We start from the raw sequence: 19,950 nt of genomic DNA on the forward strand, positions 1-19,950 counted from the left end.
CTGGCTGTGTGATGAAGAGCAAGAGGTCAAGTTAGCTTTTGTTGCATCAAAATTCTATAGAGAGGTGTGAAAAAAGTTTATTTCAATAGACAGTAAATTAATAAGTAAATTGAGTAAATTAATGAGTAAGTCTCAGCTAGACCAGGAACAATCAATCTTTTAATTTTGGTGAAGGGTTTTTCCCTCATTTAAAGTACATCTACTATAATATGTTTCTTCACATTTGTACTGGCAGTATGCACATTCAGAACCCCAAGGTTATTTTATTCTATATATATTCAATTCTACAACAGGTCTGAAAACTTTTATGGACATTGACTGCCTCCGTTAGGAGGGAAAAGGAGAGAGTCACCAGAGAGAACAGTCCTAGGTATTCAGGAATTGAGAGAATGTCTGCAAGATAGATGTGAATGGCACAGTGAGCCTGTAAGGGTCTCAATATGCTACTGATGAACCTTTGGTGTATTCAACAGTTGAAAGTATTTATGTGGCAGACACTACAGTGTAACTTTTTCCCTGGAACCACATCTGTTTATAACTTCCAGGCATAATTCTTCTTCTTTTATAGTTTCACACAAATTCTCAAAATTCCAACATGATCCTTTAATGTATGCTAAATATTGACAGTAAAATATTATTTCTTGACTTAGATATTCTCATCTTGCATTTCATTTTTGTTTTGCTAATCATATTCTAACAGTGGTTTCTGTTAAATTTATGGTAAAGCAGTTCAAAGCAGAATTCAGCACTATGGACAGTAACAAGTTCCTAGTTTGTTACTACAGGGATAAAATCTCTTCATTTATAGAATACGTTTCAGCACATGCACTGGACGGGCAGTAAACTTCCTGAAAAAATGGGTATCCTGGTGGAGACAGAGGAGAGTTGGGGTTTACCCATACTCTCCTCACACATACTATCCACTGTCCCCTCAACCTTGTGTGTGTGTTAAAGCAGCGCACTACTCTCTACTCGTTGGCTGTTTGTTGACTGTGTGGATGGGTACCCTTAACTTTTCCTCTTTTTTTTTTGCATGTGCTTGTGTGGTGTATTTTTGTTTGAGTTTGGCCCAGTTTTTTCTCTCAGCATGGAGAAGAAACAGGACCAATGCCGTTGCGAGGGTGGTGCTTGGCCAAATAACCAGTTCTTGTCCCAAACTGCAGATAACCTGCATTTAGTATTCACAGTCAGTATGCACATTACAGTATTTACAATCGGTATGCACATTATGCAGAGGTAAGAAGTGCACACATGCACTGCCCTATGATGAATGTGTAGCTTGGTATCCCCCTCCCCACCCTTCCTCCCTTGGAAGCATTATGGTAGGAGGAGAAGAAAGACAAGGGAAAGCCCCTCAGCATCCCTAGAGTGTGGACCCATACCAGACGTGATGCCTTGCATTTCCAAATCACTATCACCGTTCACCTTCCCTAGCATTTCCACTTCTGATCACCATCTTGGGCAGGAAAGAATGAAGACAACAAATCATGCTCGTGATTGCTACAGGTACTGACCCCTCCATATAAGCACCTTCATCTGACTAAGGTCCCACCTGTTGCTGAGCATGTGGAAGTGATGATGTGGCCCCCTCCTGTCCCACTGGATACACTAGTGTACAGACCCTCTAGAGAAGTGGATAGGTCACCAGCATTGAAGAAGTAGCTTTGTTACTCTTCATTGTTGCCTTCCTCGTCCCCTTTGACTACCACTGGAAGAATAAGAGATCCAAGGCTTGTAGGAAGATTCTTCACACCCTGCTCCCACCATCAGAGATAGTGAGATATTAGGTCGCCCTCAAGTTACCAGTATTCGTGGTGTATGGCAGTGTCTCGCCATATCTTCATTCAGGTAGGAGCCACGCTTCATCTCCCTCTTCCCCATGCCTGGTCCCCAGCTCAGGGCAGGGCCTTCTGTCAGGATAGCCATTCTTCATGTAGCTCTAAGAGCTTTCTTGCAATCAGCACTCATGGCCTGCTAGCTCTCCCAACCATCCTTGGTCTCCGTACCAACAATGGCAGGGCAGCTGATGGAGCTCTCCTTATTGCTTACTTGCAGGTGCCTGTAGGAGACCCTTTTCCTCTTCACCTTGTTCAGCACACTAGTGCTCTCCTCTCCCTGTCAAGTAGGTTTGTTCTTGCTCCTGGGAGAGTCTCCTATCCCTCAAGCTCTGGGCTACACTCCATCGCATCCATGGGAGGAGAAGGATCACAATGTACATAACGTGCTCCTTTCCCAGCATCCTGCCCAGCTTCTGCTCCAATCCTGCTCTGGTCTGGACCCTACATCAGAGGCATGCTTAACACTCACTGCTTGTCACCACCTGTAAGACTAGAGTGAGAGAGTGAGACTGGGAGTGAAAGTCAAATGTCTCCCTTAGCACTTTGGAGGCAGGGCCTTCGGCAGATCTAGAACAGTAGTTTCAGTTTTGATGCTCATTCATGAGCTGAATTCTCTCAGAAGGCAACCTCAGCATCAACTTTGCCTAAAATTTCATCCTTGGAGTGAGTGGTTTGTTCCACTTCGGAGGTGAGACTTTTGGTATTGTTACCCTGGTTGTAGTTATCTTGTAGTGTTTTGGCCAAGATTAACTCCTTTATTTACCGGTCACAAGTTCCTTTGCAACAAGCAGATTGAGCAGACTCCTTCCCCACCAAGTGCTTACCTGACAAGAGAAATACTGCACCCTAGAAGTCGCTGGGGACACTCCTCTTAGACTAGATCCATTATTGTGCCATCTCAAGAACACGCTATCTAATGAAAGACTGACAGCAGTGACTCTCCAACACCTTCACCAAAGCCATCAACTTGGCATCGCTAATGATGTCACCACTTGGCTGGACCTTTGGCAATGTGCCATGACAACCTTGATGATGAGAGAGCTCCTAACACCATCAACTTTGGTACCCAGAAGAACCTTCAGCCCCAAAATTCTGAACAAGAACAAGCCCCCTCTTCTTCTAGCTAGGACTCTTGGCACCTCCCAGCCTAACAGCCTCCTATTCAAGGCCAGTCAAAATGAGTGGGCAGAGGAGAGAAGAAAGGATGGAACTGCTGAGAATGTGACTTTCCTTTCCCTCTGACTCCTCTGGACCCTATGTCAGAGGCAAACTTGACCTGTATAGGAGGGACTCAGTTCTCACCTGGGTTTCTTGGAAAATATTGCACGAGGCCTGACTCTCATTACATAAAAACACCTTCTTGGATAAAGGTGATTACATCATAAAGATGAAGATTAATGACAACCAAGTTTCCCTGATTTCCAGTGTAGCCACCTTTAAGCTATCACAGGAAGGCAAGACTCAGCCTTCAAGACCATTGGGTACCTTCACACCAGTGACTTCAGGGGTGTCCAGAGGAAACCTCTGCCTCAAGAATCTGAACAAGAACAGGGCCCCTCTTCTTCTACCAGGGGTTCAGACACCTCCCAGCTCTTTCAGTAATTCCTTAAAGGGACAATAAAAAAGCAGGGGTAGAGGAAAGAAAAAAGGACGGAGTCACAGAGAGTAGCACTCCCCTTCCTCCACTGCAATCAGTGAGGGTTGCATTTCATGTCATTGGACAGTGTGGCAGCAACACAGTAGAACCATGGGTAGTCTCCATCCAACAGGACAGGTACAAACTCCCGTTCAAGGACTACTGCCCCCACCCCTTGTCCCTCAAGGTCAGAGTACCTTTGATTCATGTAGTATTAGTTGAACAAAACTGGCCCTCTTCCTACAACCCACCTCACCATCTAAGCTTCCTGATCAAGAAAGTACAAGAGGATACAGCCTAGTGGTTCATCAACTCCAATCTGCTTCCTAGAGTTTCATTGAGCTCTTCAACTGGTAGATGCTCCTCTTCTAGGACACCTTGAGGAGAGTTTGTTTCAGAGACATGGACCTGGACCTTCAAAGTCTTCACAACAACCTGGAGTTGCAGATACTGTATGTGTCCCTTGTGCAATGTGATTTTTGTGTTTATGTGTGGCCCAGTTTTTCTCTCAGCATGAACAGTCAGGATGAATGCTGCTGCAAGGGTTGTGTACGGCCAAGTGACTGGTTCATGTTTCCAGTTGTGGTAAATCCGCATTCACTATGTACATCATATAGAGGTAGGGATTGCATATGTGAACTTACCTGTGATGAATGTGAGAGCAATACGGTAGGAGAAAAAATACAAGGAAAGGCTCCTCAACATCCATAGAGCATGTATGCAGGTTGGAAGTGACATCTAGTCCTTCAAAATCTTTCTCACCCCCAGTCACTGTCTCTTTTCTTTCAAAATCTTTCTCACCCCCAGTTACTGTCTCTTTTCCAACATCCCTAAAGCTTCCATTCCTGGGAGAGAACTCACCAGCTTACAAACCTATTCTTCCTTTTTCCGACAATAAGGAAGCTAAGGATATGTCTTCATGTATATGCAAAAGGTTTAGCCTTCTTTGAATATTGCCTATGTTCATATCTCTTGGCCTTTCTTGGCTCTATGGTAAAAAAAATTAGACCAAAAAATCTTGCTTGCAATTGCTATGGAGTACTGACCCTCCTACAGTAACAATCTAACTGATGCCCAACCTACTGTTGAGCATGTGGAGGTGATGTTGGCCCCACCCCCTTCCTGCTGGATACATCTATGTGTAGATCTTCTTCCTTCCCTGGACTATCATCACCAGACACCCAAGGCTGTGGGGAGAGGTCCTGACATTCATTGCACCATCGCTTCCTCCATTGGAGATGAAAGGGGATACATTAGATCAGCTTCAAATGACTGGCATTCTTGGCTCACATGATTCAGATATGAGCTGTGCTACTTCATCTTTTCACCTTGGTCCCTTGGGTTCAAGCTGGGAAGGTGCTGTGCATCCCCTCTTCCCACTCCTGGTCCCCAACCAGGTGCAGAGTCTCCTCTCAGAATAGGTGCCCTCCATGCAGCTTTCGTGAGCCTTCCTGGAATCAGCACACACAGCCTGCTTGCTCTCCCCACTGTTCTTGGTGTCCATACTGACATAAGAGAGCTTGTTAACCTTAACCTCATTTGGCGCACTCACTCTCTCTAATCTTTCCCTGTCAAGTGGGCTTGTTCTCACTCCTGGGAGAGGTCTCTCATCCCAGCAAGTATGCATCTTGGTTATGGGAGGAGATGGATCATGGTGCACATAACTTGCATGTCTCTCCTCACTCAAAGGCATGCTAAAGCCATAGCCCTGCTGGCTCTCATCACCTGAAGGACAGTACCTGAAGCAAGAGTGGGAGGGGACGTTAAATGCCTCTCCCACCTCCTTGGAGGCAGTTGGGCCTTGTGTTGTTGGTGAGCCTTTGAGTGCTGGGGCCCCTCTCCTACAGAGACCCTATGAGCGGATCTGCAACGTCAGTTTCATGAGGTTATTATGCTCGTTTATAAGCTAAATAATCTCAGAAAGGTGACTTAAGCATCAACTTTACCAGCAATCTCATCATCAGATTGGGTGGTGGTTCTACTCCAAAAGTAAGACCTTCAGAAAGGTTGCCATGGTTTGGAGTTATCATCTCACATTTTGGACAAAGTTAACTCCTCAATCTCCAAGTGAGGGAGCTCCCTCACCTAGAGATCAAGGAGTTAACCTCAGCCAAAACACAATGTGATAACTCCAACCACAGTAACCTTACCACAAGTCTCACTTCCGGAGTGGAAACAGCCACCCACTCCAAGGATGAGACTGTCGGCAAAGTTGTAGCTGAAGATTATTTAGCTCATGAATGAGCATAACCTCATGAAACTACTATTGCAGATCTGCCCATAAGGTCTCTGTGAGAGAAGAACCTCAGTACCCAAAGGCTCACCAACAACACGGGGGGTCAGGCACCTCCAAGAAGGTAAGGAGATGTTTAGCTTTCACTCTAAATCTTGCTCCAGGTACTTTCCGGGAGGTGGCGAGTGCCTGTAGGGCTATGGACTGAGCACATCTCTGATGTAGGGTCAAAAGCAAAGCCACCATTCTCAGTGACACCTACCTTTCTTCTTTCTTCTATGCCCTCTTTTTGACTGGCCATAAATGGGAGGGTGAAAGGGCGGGGAGGCGTTCTTGTTCAGAATTTTAGGGCTGAAGGTCCCTCTGGGTGCTTCCAAGTTGATGGTTTGAAGATACTCATTGGTTTTGCAGGCAAAGCCTTGCCTCCCTGTGATGGGAGTCTTCTCTCTTCTTCTCTACAGTCACGTCAACTTTACCCAACTAAAATAGAACTGCAACCAGAAGAAGGTCCCATAAACCAAGATAAAACAGAGTCCTTCCCATGCAGGATTAAGTTTGTCCACTTGATGGTGACCTACCTGGTGAGCTACAAAAGTGAGTGCCTTGTCACCAGAAACCACTAAGCTCCTTGCTGAAGGCCAAGGTTCTACAGAGAACTCTATCATCATCAAGGTTTCATGGCACATCGCCAAAAGTTCAGCAAACAGGTGACATGAGCAACTGTCACCATTACTGATACCAAGTTGTTGGCTTCAGTAAACGTGTTGGTGAACCCCTGTTGTCAGTCTTTCAAGAGATGGCACAACAACAAATCTAGTCTAAGAGGAGTGTCCTCAGTGCCATCTAGGGACAAAGCCCCTGTTGTCAGTCTCTGGAGAGGTAAGCTACCTCTTGAAAGGCTTTGAGAGTAGGGGCTCTCCTACACTTTCATCAAGGCCAACAACTTGGTATTAGTAATGATGGCAGCTGTTCGTGTCACCTCTTATCTGAACTTTTGGCATTGTGCTATGACAACCTTGATAATGATAGAGTTTCCTGTAGAAGCTTGGCCTTTAGCAAGGAGGTTAGTGGTTTCTGGTTATGGCATTCACTTTTCTAACCCACCAGGTCACCAACATGTGAGCATACTTGATCCTGCATTGGAAGGACTCAGTTCTCACATTGGTTTCTCAACAACAAGCATTGGCTCTTGTTATGTAATGGCATCTTCTCCCAGTTGCAGTTCTATTTTTGCTTGTGTCAAGTTGACATGGCTGTAGAGATGGAGAGAAAAGATTCCCATGATTCCCTGATCTCCCATGCAGCCATCTTTTAGCCATCACCAGGCGGCATGGCTTTGCCTGCAAGACCATATGGTACCTTTACCCATCAACTACAGGTACCCAGAGCTTCAGCCCCAATATTCTGAACTAGGACAGGTCCCCCTCTTCTAGCAAGGACTCTTGGCACCTCCCTGCCCCTTCACCCTCCCATTCAGGGGCAGTCAAAAAGAGGTGGTGGAATAAAGAAGAAAAGGAGTCGCTATGAGTGTTGATCCCCCCTCAACTGACACAGGTGGGGGGTTGCCTGTTGCAATGTTAACCATTGTGGCAGCAACATGGAGCAGAGACATAGGCAGTCTCCATCCTGCAGGACAGGTAGAAATTCCGGTTAAAGGAATGCTGGCCCCTGCCAGTGAACCCCATATACCTCTTTGACATAAGATGCAAACCCACTGAAATTCTGAGCCCTATGGCCGGTGATTGGTTGAAACTATTTTGCAGAAGGGCAATCTGAAATTGTTCCTACTGATATCTGGGGTTCTACAGCCATCTCTTCCCAGTGAAGAAAGCCTCTGGAGGTTGGAGACTGGCACTGACTCCATATTCTCATCCATCAGGACTCCAGGATGGGCCTCCAGATTGTGTTCAACATGTGCTTTACCTCACTCTAGAATCAGGCTGTCAGGTGTTCAACCAGGTTTTCATCCAGGTCTCTGCTTGCACCCACTCCAAGGTCATTATCTCCTGCAATCCCAGGAGGATAGGCTGATTCTCCTCCCTCCAAGGAGCAACTCTTTGATATAAATACCAGCTATCTCTATGCCACAATCTAGATGTGATAATAAACTGGCAGAAGTCTGATCTAATCCCCAAGCAATAGATCAAGTAGGTATCTGGGAGTGCTCCTAGACACTGTTGCAGTGAAGGCCTTCCCAGCTGCTTCCTGCCTGGACAACCTTAGGGAAGTTGCAGCCCACCTCCTGTTGAAGGAAGAACAAGCAACTCAGCAAATGACAAGTGATTTTGGGTCACCTCTTGTCCCTAGAAAAGTTTGTCCCTCATGGATGGAGTAACCTTTGATCCATGCAGTGGCAATTGAAACAAAACCGATCCACCTCCCACAACCCACTTCACAACCTACTTACCCTGAATAGCAATGTACAGGAGGATCTAGCTTGGTGGTTCAACAATACAAACCTGCCCAAGGGAGTCCCAGTGAGCTTTTCCCCTTGGGAGATGCTCCTTTTCTTGGATGTCTTGAAGAAGGGTTGAGGCACACACCTGAGAGAAGAGTTCACTTCAGGAATGTGGACCCTGAACCTTCAATGTCTTCACATCAACATCCTGGAGAGGCAAACATCTTAGTTGATACTGCATGTCAAACCAGCTTGGATGGGCACTCTGTGGTTGTCATGAGGTGACAACAGCACTACAGTAGCATACATCAAAAAGTAAGGTGGGATGGCATTTCCTCACTGTGCCAACTAGCCAACCAAATGCAAGAGTGGGCAACTCTTGAGGCAATCAAATTGCTAGCCAGGTACATTCCCAGCCAGAGGAATGTCCTGGACAATAAGTTAATTTGTCAGGGTCAGGTACACTCCTAAGTAGCAAAGAAGCTGTTCAAACTTTGGAGCTCTCCCACGATTGACCTGTTTGCCACAAGACTAAATATAAGACTCCCTGTCTTCTGTTCCCAAGTTCCAGACTTTCTTCAATAAGGCAAGGGCCTTTCCATCTGTGGTTAAAGGTTACCATGCAGCTCTCTTCAAGTTTTCTAAGAGGTTTGGATTTCTCTACCTTGGTAGAATTATCCATGCTCATAAAAGAATTTTTAGAAATCTGCCCTCCCAAGAAATTTACCCCCCAAAATGAGATGTTTCCTTGGTTCTCCAGAGCCTGACAGCCTCCACATGTTTCCTTGGTTCTCCAGAGCCTGACAGCCTCCACATGTCATTTGCTATTGCAATCTTCCATTAGAGACATTGAATTGAAAATGAAACGTTTTCCTTCTGGCTCTGGCATCGATGAAGAGAGTTGGGAATTGCATGGCTTGTTGTATCTCATTCAGCACTTGTAAGGGTGGGGCTCACTTTCCTTTGTACTGGAATTTGTAGCCAAAACTCAAAATCACTAGGTGTTGGACAAGAGAACTGAGAGTTTCTTGATTTCTTCTCTCAATGATTTTGTTGGTGGAGACCCAGATGATATGTTACTATGTCCCTGGTATGTGCCCTTAAGCGCTACCCAAAAAGGACACACTCCTTAAAGCCAGAGTGCAGGTAATGTTTTGTTAGTATCAGTTGTCTCAAGAAAGTTTCTCAGAATATAATCTTGTGGCTTCATGTGGTCCTCCTAAGAGGAGTTGAGCCCTCTCTCCAATGTGAGAGTTAACAATGTAAGAGGTATTCTTGCCTTTCAGAAGAACTTTTTGGTTCAACAGGCAAATAGAGGCCAGGTTCAGGCACAACCAGACCACTTTTACCTCATTCAACCCAAGGAATGTTAAAGGAATGTTGCCTACAAGTTCCTCAATACATTCTCCTTGGAACTAGTGGTAGTTGCTCAAAAAGCGGTGTGATTACCGGGTCTGGACCAGCACCCTAGATTTCATTGAGTACTCAGGCTTGATAATTCATCTGTTTGTTTTGCAAATCAATGAAGAATGAATGGTTATCCCCCCCCCCTTTCCTTTCCTTTACCTATCTTACAGCATTCGAGCTAAAGTACACTCTGGACCCAAATAAGTTTGAGGTATGTACTTTATGAGGACCTGTTCTACTAGGTTATATTTTGTGTTCCCCTTTTATAACAAGGGGAAGGGGGGGCACGGCTGAGTTCTTCCTGAACCCACCAATTGTTATTATTAGCCAGGAAAAGCTGCACACTGATGGGACTTTTTCTTTGGAATTGGCCCTGGTTCTCAGATATTCGTTCCTACAAACTATGTCCTCTGTGAGGTAGGTAGTAGTGTTGTTCCTTTACTACCAGATTGCTGGTTCTCAAATATTTGTACCTACAAACTTTTTCATCATGGGGTAGGTAGTTCATGTTGGTTCTTCATCCTGAAGTTGCAAGCAACAGGATGACTTGGCTCTTTCTGTTTTGGGGGTATTGCCTCCCACTTAATGGGGTAATTCTCCATACATTAAATGAATAACGTTTGTATCCCCATTGGAACAAATTACAAATTTTTACAATAATTTGTAATTTTTCTGGGTCAAAGCCTTTCATATACTGTAGACTTCATCCACCTCAGTCACCTCATTCCACCTCTCGTGCCAAAGGGATAATGGATGACGTGTGAGGAGAATGCAGGTAACCCCGTCTCCACCAAGATATCCTTTGTGTTAGTCAGTTAACAGCCAGTACAGTGCATGCACTGAAGGATACCCCATACACAAAAACCTGTGGTTTGTATACCTTAGCAAAGTACAAATTGAAAATCTGTGATTTTAATATCCACCTAAGAGTTCAGTAGTCAGATTCTTTATTCATAATTCATTTATTATTTGCAAAACGATCTAGTAGTCTACTTTCTCTCTTGAATTCTTCTTATATATTGTTATATCCTCAGCTTTCAAATGATTTCTCTTTCAGCAGGATGTTGCTACCAAAGATATGGTAGACCAGAAAAATCTTGACCCATGGCATCAGCCAGGGAGGTACTAGATGGCAAAAACACGGATATCTTCCAACCAATCAGAAAAGCAGCTTGAAACATTGACTCAGCCATAATTTTATGACATATAACCCACCCTCAAAAGTAGATTTTAGATCACCTGCCCAATCAGGCAAAAGTAGATTTTAAATCTATAAAAAACAATTAATTTGCGCACCAAAAAATTCGCTAGTGCAGAGTGAAAGAGGTGTCTCAGTGAAATATATTGATGACATCACTAATGTCCAGCAGGTCTACATCAACTCCTGATGATGACTCACCTTAGTCCTTCAGCCAATATATCAAATCCCAGTGAACTGCACTCCAGAAGAAGCCTGGCATGCTCAGATTCCCACCGAACTGCACTCCAGAGGAAGCCTGGCATGCTCCTACCCACAGAAACTAAAGGAAAGTCTTGAGATATAGTGGTGTCAGTCATGAGGAGAAGCTGATATACTGAAGCCCTTTTGTACCCTCCTGTATCCTCCTTAAAGAAAGTTCCACAACAATGTGTTTCTTGAGTCACATATAGCCCGTCAACATGCTACGTGATTTTTCTGCTTTCGGGGTTAGAGAATATTCTGATAAAAGTCTACAGACTTAGGAGCAGTTTCCTCATTTTCGACTCTCCCATCATCATAAATTTAAAGTAATTCACAACCAGAAAATGAGCTGTTCTGAAGAAGCTGTAACCTCTTTGGTCATCTTAATTGTGTCAACTTACTTCATTTTTATCATATGGCATTTTAATTAATCTGCATGGCCTATTTGAAAAATACTGAATTGACAGATAACTGAAAACCCCTGCCCTACATTTTACAATTTTTTTTTAAACAATCATCTGTGCACCCTGATACAAGCAGTTAATCTCTGATGTAAACAAGTACAGGTACATTAAAATTGTATTTGCATATGACTATGCAAATCTCTGCAAACTATTACATGGCTGATTGGTTCATATATATTGCAACCGTCTGTCAGAAATTAATGAAAATACATGACTTAACGTGGGAATGATTAAGGATGTCGCACACGATATTTCAGTTTTTTTAACGAAAATTAACTGAGACAACAATTATGTTGCATTACTTATTGAACGTCCCTCATGTGTGTGTATGTGTACATATAACACACAAACAAACACACACACACACACACACACACATATATATATATATATATATATATATATATATATATATATATATATATATATATATATATATATATATATATATATATATATATATATATTGTGTGTGTGTGTTGTCATGATGTATACCGAGTACCTGGTTATTACACAACTAATCACCGAATTCAAAATTAACCTCACTTCTGCCAGATACCTGAACTCTCATAACAATAAAAATTACTACAGAGTTTATCGAAACATGTGTGAGGTATCAACAATTAAACAAGAAATATACTAAAGTAAAAGGGCATCACTCCTTCAAACAAATTTAACTGTTTCCCTGGTCTTATTTCACTTCAGCAAAACTAAAGGAACATAACATGTTTATCACTTTGCTTTATGCACACAATTAATCCTATTCACTGGTGGTCAATAAATGAAGCACTGTTTTTAAAAATTTTAAATACAAAAATTCATTTTTAAATAGAAAATTTATAATTAGAATTCACAATCTGAAAAAATTTACTTTTGCTCAAAAACAACACAAAATTGAATTAATTTGTGAGTTAAATTACAAAGGATAATTTATCAAGAAATTAAATCAATCAAGCAAAATTTAAACTATCAAGAATTACTCAAGATTTGAAAAGAAAATCTTAGTAAATGAAAATTAAATCAAGTATGCAATGTTAAATTATTCAGAAATTCTTAAACTGATACGTAAATAAATGTTAAATCACCACTGTATAAAATGTGAAAAAATTAAGAGATTGCAAATGCAAAAACACACAAAAATACACAAAAGATTTACCAAAAACAATTTCACTAAGGCAAAAATCCCTTAATACACCTTATTATACCATGGTAATAATATGTAAAATTAACTTTACCGCAGCTGCTTGAGATTCACAAAGTACACTTTTGATAGGAGCCATTACAAATATACACACTACTATCAGGTCTCAAAAGCTAAGATTAATATCAGTGACCACACAAATATTTTATGTTAATAACTTCTCTCTTTTGAAGAAAGAGAGAGAGAGGGTACCACACGAATGGTCTCTGAAATCAGAATGAACAAATTTTATGATTCCAGTTATAGGCAAAACGTTTTGAACTGCAATCTTATAAAACATGACACAACTGATTGAGACGTGCTTTTTCTCTCAAAAAGGTGTACGTGACTTGAACAGAAAATCGTATGGGACACGATCAGAACAATATATGATCACAGCAATGTAATCTTAAAAATTATGCAATTGCCATGTGCTTTGGTAGAATAATTTGTTCGTATTTCTCAAAAAGGTACCTATCTTTACCAGAAAATCATATGGGACAAAGTTTTTAACAAAATCTCAACACGATCCGACTGTTATCTAAATCTATCAACACATGAATCTAACAGGAAACCAAGCACCCATCTCAACTCAAAAACAAAGTGACTTGATGACATTTACAACATTTGGTCTAACTGAAACTTTCTCTCCTGCTACTACGCTATTTTTAAGAAAGATATTAATTCTAAATTACGTTCTTAAGTTATATAAATAACTAACTCTTGTGAGATCTGACAATACACTACACATGATATCTCAACAACTATTATTACTACACACATCACATGATAACTAGAACAGTAAATGTATCAAAACCTTGTTACAAGACAATATTATGAAATTCCTCCCCCCAGAAGATTAGTTATCTCGGGTTTCAATCCAACGATTCACAACAGGATAAATAATCTGCAATTACATTGTTCTTTCCAAAAATGTTTTCTATTTTTACACAGTAGGGTTGCAAAATCAGTCAGGGGAGCTACTATGGCTGAGAAATTTAGACAAAATCGACGATAAAATCCACCTACGCCCAAAAATCTTTGTAACTGCTCCCTGGTAGTAGGGGGGTAGCCTTATGGATACCTTCTAAATTAGCATCAACAAGAGCGAGAAGGCCTTTTCCAACTTCAAATCCCAAATACTGAACAGCTGCCTTTCTAAACTCAGTTTTTTGTAAGTTGATTGTTGGTCCTACTTCCCGTAGTTTCTTGAACACTTTCCTTCAGATGTTCTTCCCATGTATTAGAATAAATAACAATGTCATCAAGGTATACACCCACCCCTCCTATGGATCTAGCAGTTGATCCATCCCTCATTAGAATGTTTGTGGCGGATTCATCAGACCAAATGGCAAAACAGTGTATTAATACAGTCCAAATGAAGTAATGAAAGCTGACAGCAACTTAGCATCCTCATCTAAGGGAATTTGATAATATCCTTTCAACAAATCTACCTTGGAAATAAACTTGGCTTGCCCAATATTATCAAGTAATTGATCTATAAGAAACAAGGGACAATTGTCAGCCACACTGATGGAATTCAGTTTCCTATAATCAGTACACATCCTAAATGAGCCATCTGGTTTCTTCACTAACACACAAGGAGAACTGTAATGACTTGAACTGTGTTCTGCTAATCCATGCTACAACAAATATTCAACTTCTTTCTTCAAAACATCTCAATGAAAAGGTGATGAGTGGTGTGCTCTCTGTTTAAAAGGTTTTCCTTCTTCTCTGATCTTTATCTCATGTGTTGTCAGATCGGTACGCCTAGGTACATCTGCAAAAATTTCAGGGAAACTTCTAATCATCTCACTTAATTCACCACTTTGCTCAACACTCAGATGTTGTAGTTTATCCTCCAAATTTTCCAATATGGAAGAATTGTTCATCTTGCTTTCAGCTCCCAATTTGGAGCCATCCTCATCCTCTGTAGACGAAGTTGTCTGTGTTATTGACACTGTTTCAATTTTAGCCTCTGAGAAGTAAGGTTTCAAAAGATTCACATGTATCTTCCTCTGTTGTTTCCTCCTTCCTGGTGTTTCAGTCACATAAGTTTGATCACTTAACTTCTCTATTATCTTTTAAGGACCTTGAAGCTTATTGGTAAGGGGAAATCTTTTCACTGGTAAGAAAAAAAGAACTAGATGACCCACACTAAAACTTCTTAGCTTAGTCTTAACATCATATCTTCTTTTCATTTTCTCTCAACTTATTTTCAGATTTTCTAAAAAGAATTTTCTAATTTCTCTTAACCTTTTCCTCAAGTTCTTCACATATTCTCCTTGGATTTCCTCTTGATTTTCTTCCCAATTTTCTGCAATAATTTTCAATGGACCCCTCACTTCTCGACCAAAAATCATCTGATTAGGTGAACATCCCACACTTTCTTGATAAGCATTCCGAACTTCAAACAACATCAAGGATAAACCAGCATCCCATTCTCTTCCTGATTCATAACAATACTTAGTTAACATACTTTTCAATGTCTGGTGGAACCTTTCTAAAGCTCGAGTCTCTGGATGATAAACAGTTGATAACTGTTGTTTCACTCCTAACAAGTTCATCACATCCTGTAACAATTTAGAAGTAAAGTTCGTTCCTCTATCACTTTGCACAATTTCTGGTATTCCAAGCTTGGAGAGAAACTCCACCAACTTCTCGGCAATTACCTTGGCAATTATACTTCTTACAGGAATTGCCTCAGGATACCTTGTCACTGGACACATTCATGTTAACAGATATTCATTTCCTTTCTTTGTTTTTGGAAACGGCCCAATCACATATATAATCACCTTGCTAAAGTTCTCCTCTAACTTCTATTGGTTGTAGGGGGGCTTTCTGAATGGTTTCATTCGGTTTTCCAGCTATCTGGCATGTGTGACACTCTCTGCAAAACCTGCTAACATCCTTGTGAAGTCCAGGCCAGAAAAAACATTTCATGATCTTCTCAACAGTCTTCCTGATTCCCATATGCCCAGACTCACGAGCTACTGCTACCACTTGCTTCCTCAATGGTATGGAATCAGAATTTGATGATATTCGCCCCATTCAACATTACTTGGTATATCTGCTGGTCGATGCTTCCTCATTACCAATCCTTCCTTTAGATAAAGTCAGGCAGGAGCTTGTTGCATCTTTTCTTGATCAACAACTCTGAAGAACAAATCAGCCAACGTTGTATCCTTCTTCTGTAGTTCCATTAGCTTCTCTCTAGTCACTTGACCAACTTCATGGGCTGAACTCTTAACATATGCTAACTCTGCCACTGTAGTTTCACTACTATCATCAGGAACACTGACTACTCTGAGTCTCTTCAAGAGCAACAGGATCCTCTTCTTCTTGGGAAATCTCTTCAATGCTAACACTAGGGAAACTTCTTTTCTGGAACAGCTCTTCTAAGCTCAAAGATCCTTCACTTGATCCTTCTGTTGCGGGTAAATCCTCAGTTTCTTCACTTGCAGACATAGTTCTCTTCATACTCCTGGTAGTTACACAACTTGGAAACAGGTGACAGGACACGGTTTTTTCTTCTTTCAAATCATTCTAGAAGGACTTAAAAACCAGATTTGAAGAAAGCATTCAAATGGTTTGTCTGTCACCAGGTAGGACAAGGAACAAATGCAAGGGGCGTGTTTTACCACCAACTCGAATTATGTCCAGTTCAAAACATGCACACCTCTTCATAGCTGAGTGGGAGTCAGAACCTTTTTGAGTGTGTGCTCGGGTGACAGAGCAAAACACCCAAACTGTGTCTCCAGAGGACAATGGTGACACTCATAAACATTTTAAACTTCCCAGGCAGTGAAATCTTGTGTTTCTGCATTTTTTACATTTTCTGGCAATAATTTATAACGCTGTTCTTTTACTCTTCCTTCCTCCTCCTACACGTTCCTCTTCAAAATAACATTTAATGATGAATCCTGAATGATTCATTGACTTTTTTTACTTTGAATGGGATGAGCACCACGAATAATTGGGTGACTATGGTTTGGACCTTATTTCTTTAGAAGATTTTCATAGTTATGTTGAATAATTCGATTTCATTCTTCGTTTTTGACCTTATTTTCGTTATCCTTTTAGTTTTGTACCTAGTATCTCATTCCAGTAGTCATTAGAATTTTGGTTAGGGAAAGAAATAACTTATGATGCTCAGCCACTCACTATCACACAATATCTCAGGAAAAGCAAGATCCAACTGTTCTTAAACACTCTTAAATAAAGTATAGGCCTCAGGATCGGCCTATTACATATGGCTTAAAAGCCTCCAAACTGCTCAGCCACTCACTGCTTGAAATTACATTTCCACTGGTTGCTAAACACTGTCTCAGTCTTTCCCAAACTGTTCTTCGTAGTTTGTTTCACCTGGTCACCTTTGGCTTGGTCTGCTGTTGTGTCTGATAACAATCTCAACTGTAGTGTCCTGCGCTTCCACACTTGAAGCAGACAACATTAGTCTTTTGTATCTGTCTTGAGAAACTGGATGATGAGGATTTAACATTCGATCACTGAAGAGTATTACTTTGCGTTGGAAGGATTCCCATTTGTAATGTTCCTGAAATTTAGATGAGACCTAAAACCCGTGCGTTGTTGGTTCTGGTACTTGAAATTATAATTCCTTTTGCTACTTATTATATCATAATCCTCACTAAGTGTAGCAGCTTTGTCAAGTTTCTTAACTCTCTTAAATGGGCTCTTATGTGTTCAGGAATTCCTCTAAGACACTGCTCCAGGACAAACAACTCCTCAAGTTTGTCCATAGATTTAACTTTAACAGCCTCCAACCATCATCTGAAACATCTCGCTTTGTAGGCATAATCCAAGAAAGTCATCTTGTCATCCTTTCTCAAAGATCTGAATCTTTCATTGTAATATTCAGGGGTCATCTGGCAAACTTGCAGCACATTGTGTTTGAGTACTTTGTACTCCTTACACTGATCAGCTGATAAGGCTAAATAGGCACTCCTTCCTTTACCAATGAGAACACTCTGTAACAAGACTGACCATTTATATTCTGGCCATCCCATACCCAAAGCCACTTTTTCAAGGTGATAAAAAAACTCATCTGGAGCTTCTGTAAACTTTGGAATTAACTTCTGTACTCTTACTACATCAAATACAGGGTCTGAATTACCTTGAGTATTGTTAGACAGTGTTACAGGTAACTTGGAGTGAGTTTCTAATAATTTCATCTGCCTTTCATATCTTGCTTTTTCTCGTCCCTCTTTTTCTCTTTCTTCTTCTGCTGCTCTTTCTCTTTTCTCCCTTTCCTCTCTTGCTATTTCTCTTTCTTCATCTGCTGCTCTTTCTTGTTCCCTTTCTTTTCTTTCTCTTTTCTCTCTGTCTTCTTTTTCTCTTTCTGCCTGCATTTTCTCTCTTTCAGCCTGCATCTTCAGCTTAATCAAACTTTCTTCTCTTTCCTCTCTTTCTTTTCTGCTTGCATTTTCAGATTAATCAAGCTTTCTTCTACAGATATGCGTCTAAGCTCGACCTCTGCATCACTTTTCTCTTTCTTTTGCTCTTGCTTATTTATAAATTCTACCTCAATGGCATTCAACAATTCTTGCGCCTCTCCTAATTCTTCACCTATTTCACCGGAGTCCATCAATGTTTGGATTGCAAAACATCTGTTTTGTGCTTTAATCATACCACCAGACACATTACCCCCACGGGCCACTGCTAAAGCAGTCAACTGAGCTTTAGTAAGGATAGATTCAGATAACACTTGGATGGAAGGAGCTGCTAAAAAAGTTAAGTACACTTTAGTTTTACCAGATCACTGAGCTGATTAACAGCTCTCCTAGGGCTGGCCCGAAGGATTAGACTTATTTTACGAGCTGCTAGAAACTTCTGAACATCGAACAGAGCCATTTTCTCTAAGTTACTCAACTGAATAATTCACAATTCAATGCAAAAAATAACTATGTGGTCACTCCCCTATCAAAAAATCCCTAACACCACCAATATAAACCATAAACCGAGTGATATTTTTAGTTTTGTTCCCAGGTCTGGGCACCAAAAATTCATACTGTCATGGTCTGTACCAAGTACCTGGTTATTACACAAATAATCACAGATTTCAAAAAATTACCACACTTCAGCCAGATGCCTGAACTCTCATAACAATAAAAATTACGACTGAGTACTCTAAAGGTGACAGTGATCCCTTAAAAACTTATTAATTATGTGAAAAATCAGACTAAGTTTATCAAAACAAGTGTGATGTATCAACAATTAAATAAGAAATGTACTAAAGTAAAAGGGCATCACTTCATCAAACAACTTTAACTGTTTCCCTGGTCTTAATTAACTTCAGCAAAACTAAAGGAATAAAACATGATTATCACTTTGCCTTTTGCACACATTTAATCCTATCCACTGGTGGTCAATAAATGAAACACTGTTTTTTAAAAATTTTAAATACAAAAATTTATTTTAAATTAAAATTGATAATTTATAAATCTGAAAAATTTACTATTACTGAAAAATTTAAATGTTAAACAACACAAAATTTAAACTATCAAGAATTACTCAAGATTTGGAAAGAAAATCTTAGTAAATGAAAATTAAATTAAGTATGCAATGTTAAATTATGAAATTCTCAAATTACTAAATAAATAAATGTTAAATCACCACTGTATAAAATGTGAAAAAAATTAAGAGATTGCAAACACAAAAATACACAAAATATTTACCAAAAACAATTTCACTATGGCAAAAATCCCTTAATATACCTTATTATACCATGGTAATAATAAGTAAAATTAACTTTAACTTACACAAGCTTGTGAAAACTTTTGCAAAATCTACTCCAAATGCAGCTGCTTGAGATTCACAAAACACACTTTTGATAGGTGCCGTTACGAATATACACACTACTAGTAGATCTCAAAAGCTAAGATTAATATCAGGTGACCACACAAATATTTTATGTTAATAGCTTCTTGCTTTTGAAGAGAAGAGAGAGAGAGAGAGAGAGAGAGAGAGAGAGAGAGAGGAACGGTCTTTGAAATCAGAATGAACAAATTTTATGATTCCAGCTATATGCAAAACATTTTGAACTGCTACCTTACAAAACATGAAGCAACCGATCAAGACGTGCTTTTTCTCTCAAAAAGGCGTACGTGACTTGAACAGAAAATCAGACGGGACGCGATCAGAACAATACACGATCAGAGAAATGTAATCTTCAACATGATGCAACTGCCATGTGCTTCATGCAATAGCTTGTTCGTATTTCTCAAAAAAGGTACATGTCTTTACCAGAAAATTGTATGGGACAAAGTATTTAACGAAATCTCAACACAACTCGACTGTTATCTCAACCTGTCAACACGCGAATCTAACAGGAAA

The 19,950-nt window shown here is 40.5% G+C and overlaps 1 protein-coding gene across 7 annotated transcripts in view; it reads right to left on the reverse strand.

Moving 5' to 3' along the window:
- The window catches only part of LOC136843752 (probable G-protein coupled receptor CG31760), a 1,299,116-nt gene that overhangs the window by 21,576 nt on the left and 1,257,590 nt on the right, over nucleotides 1-19,950 (reverse strand). The gene's annotated exons all lie outside the window — the stretch shown is intronic.

Source organism: Macrobrachium rosenbergii, chromosome 12 (genome assembly GCF_040412425.1).
Source record: "Macrobrachium rosenbergii isolate ZJJX-2024 chromosome 12, ASM4041242v1, whole genome shotgun sequence".
In the NCBI taxonomy this organism is placed as follows: domain Eukaryota; kingdom Metazoa; phylum Arthropoda; class Malacostraca; order Decapoda; family Palaemonidae; genus Macrobrachium; species Macrobrachium rosenbergii.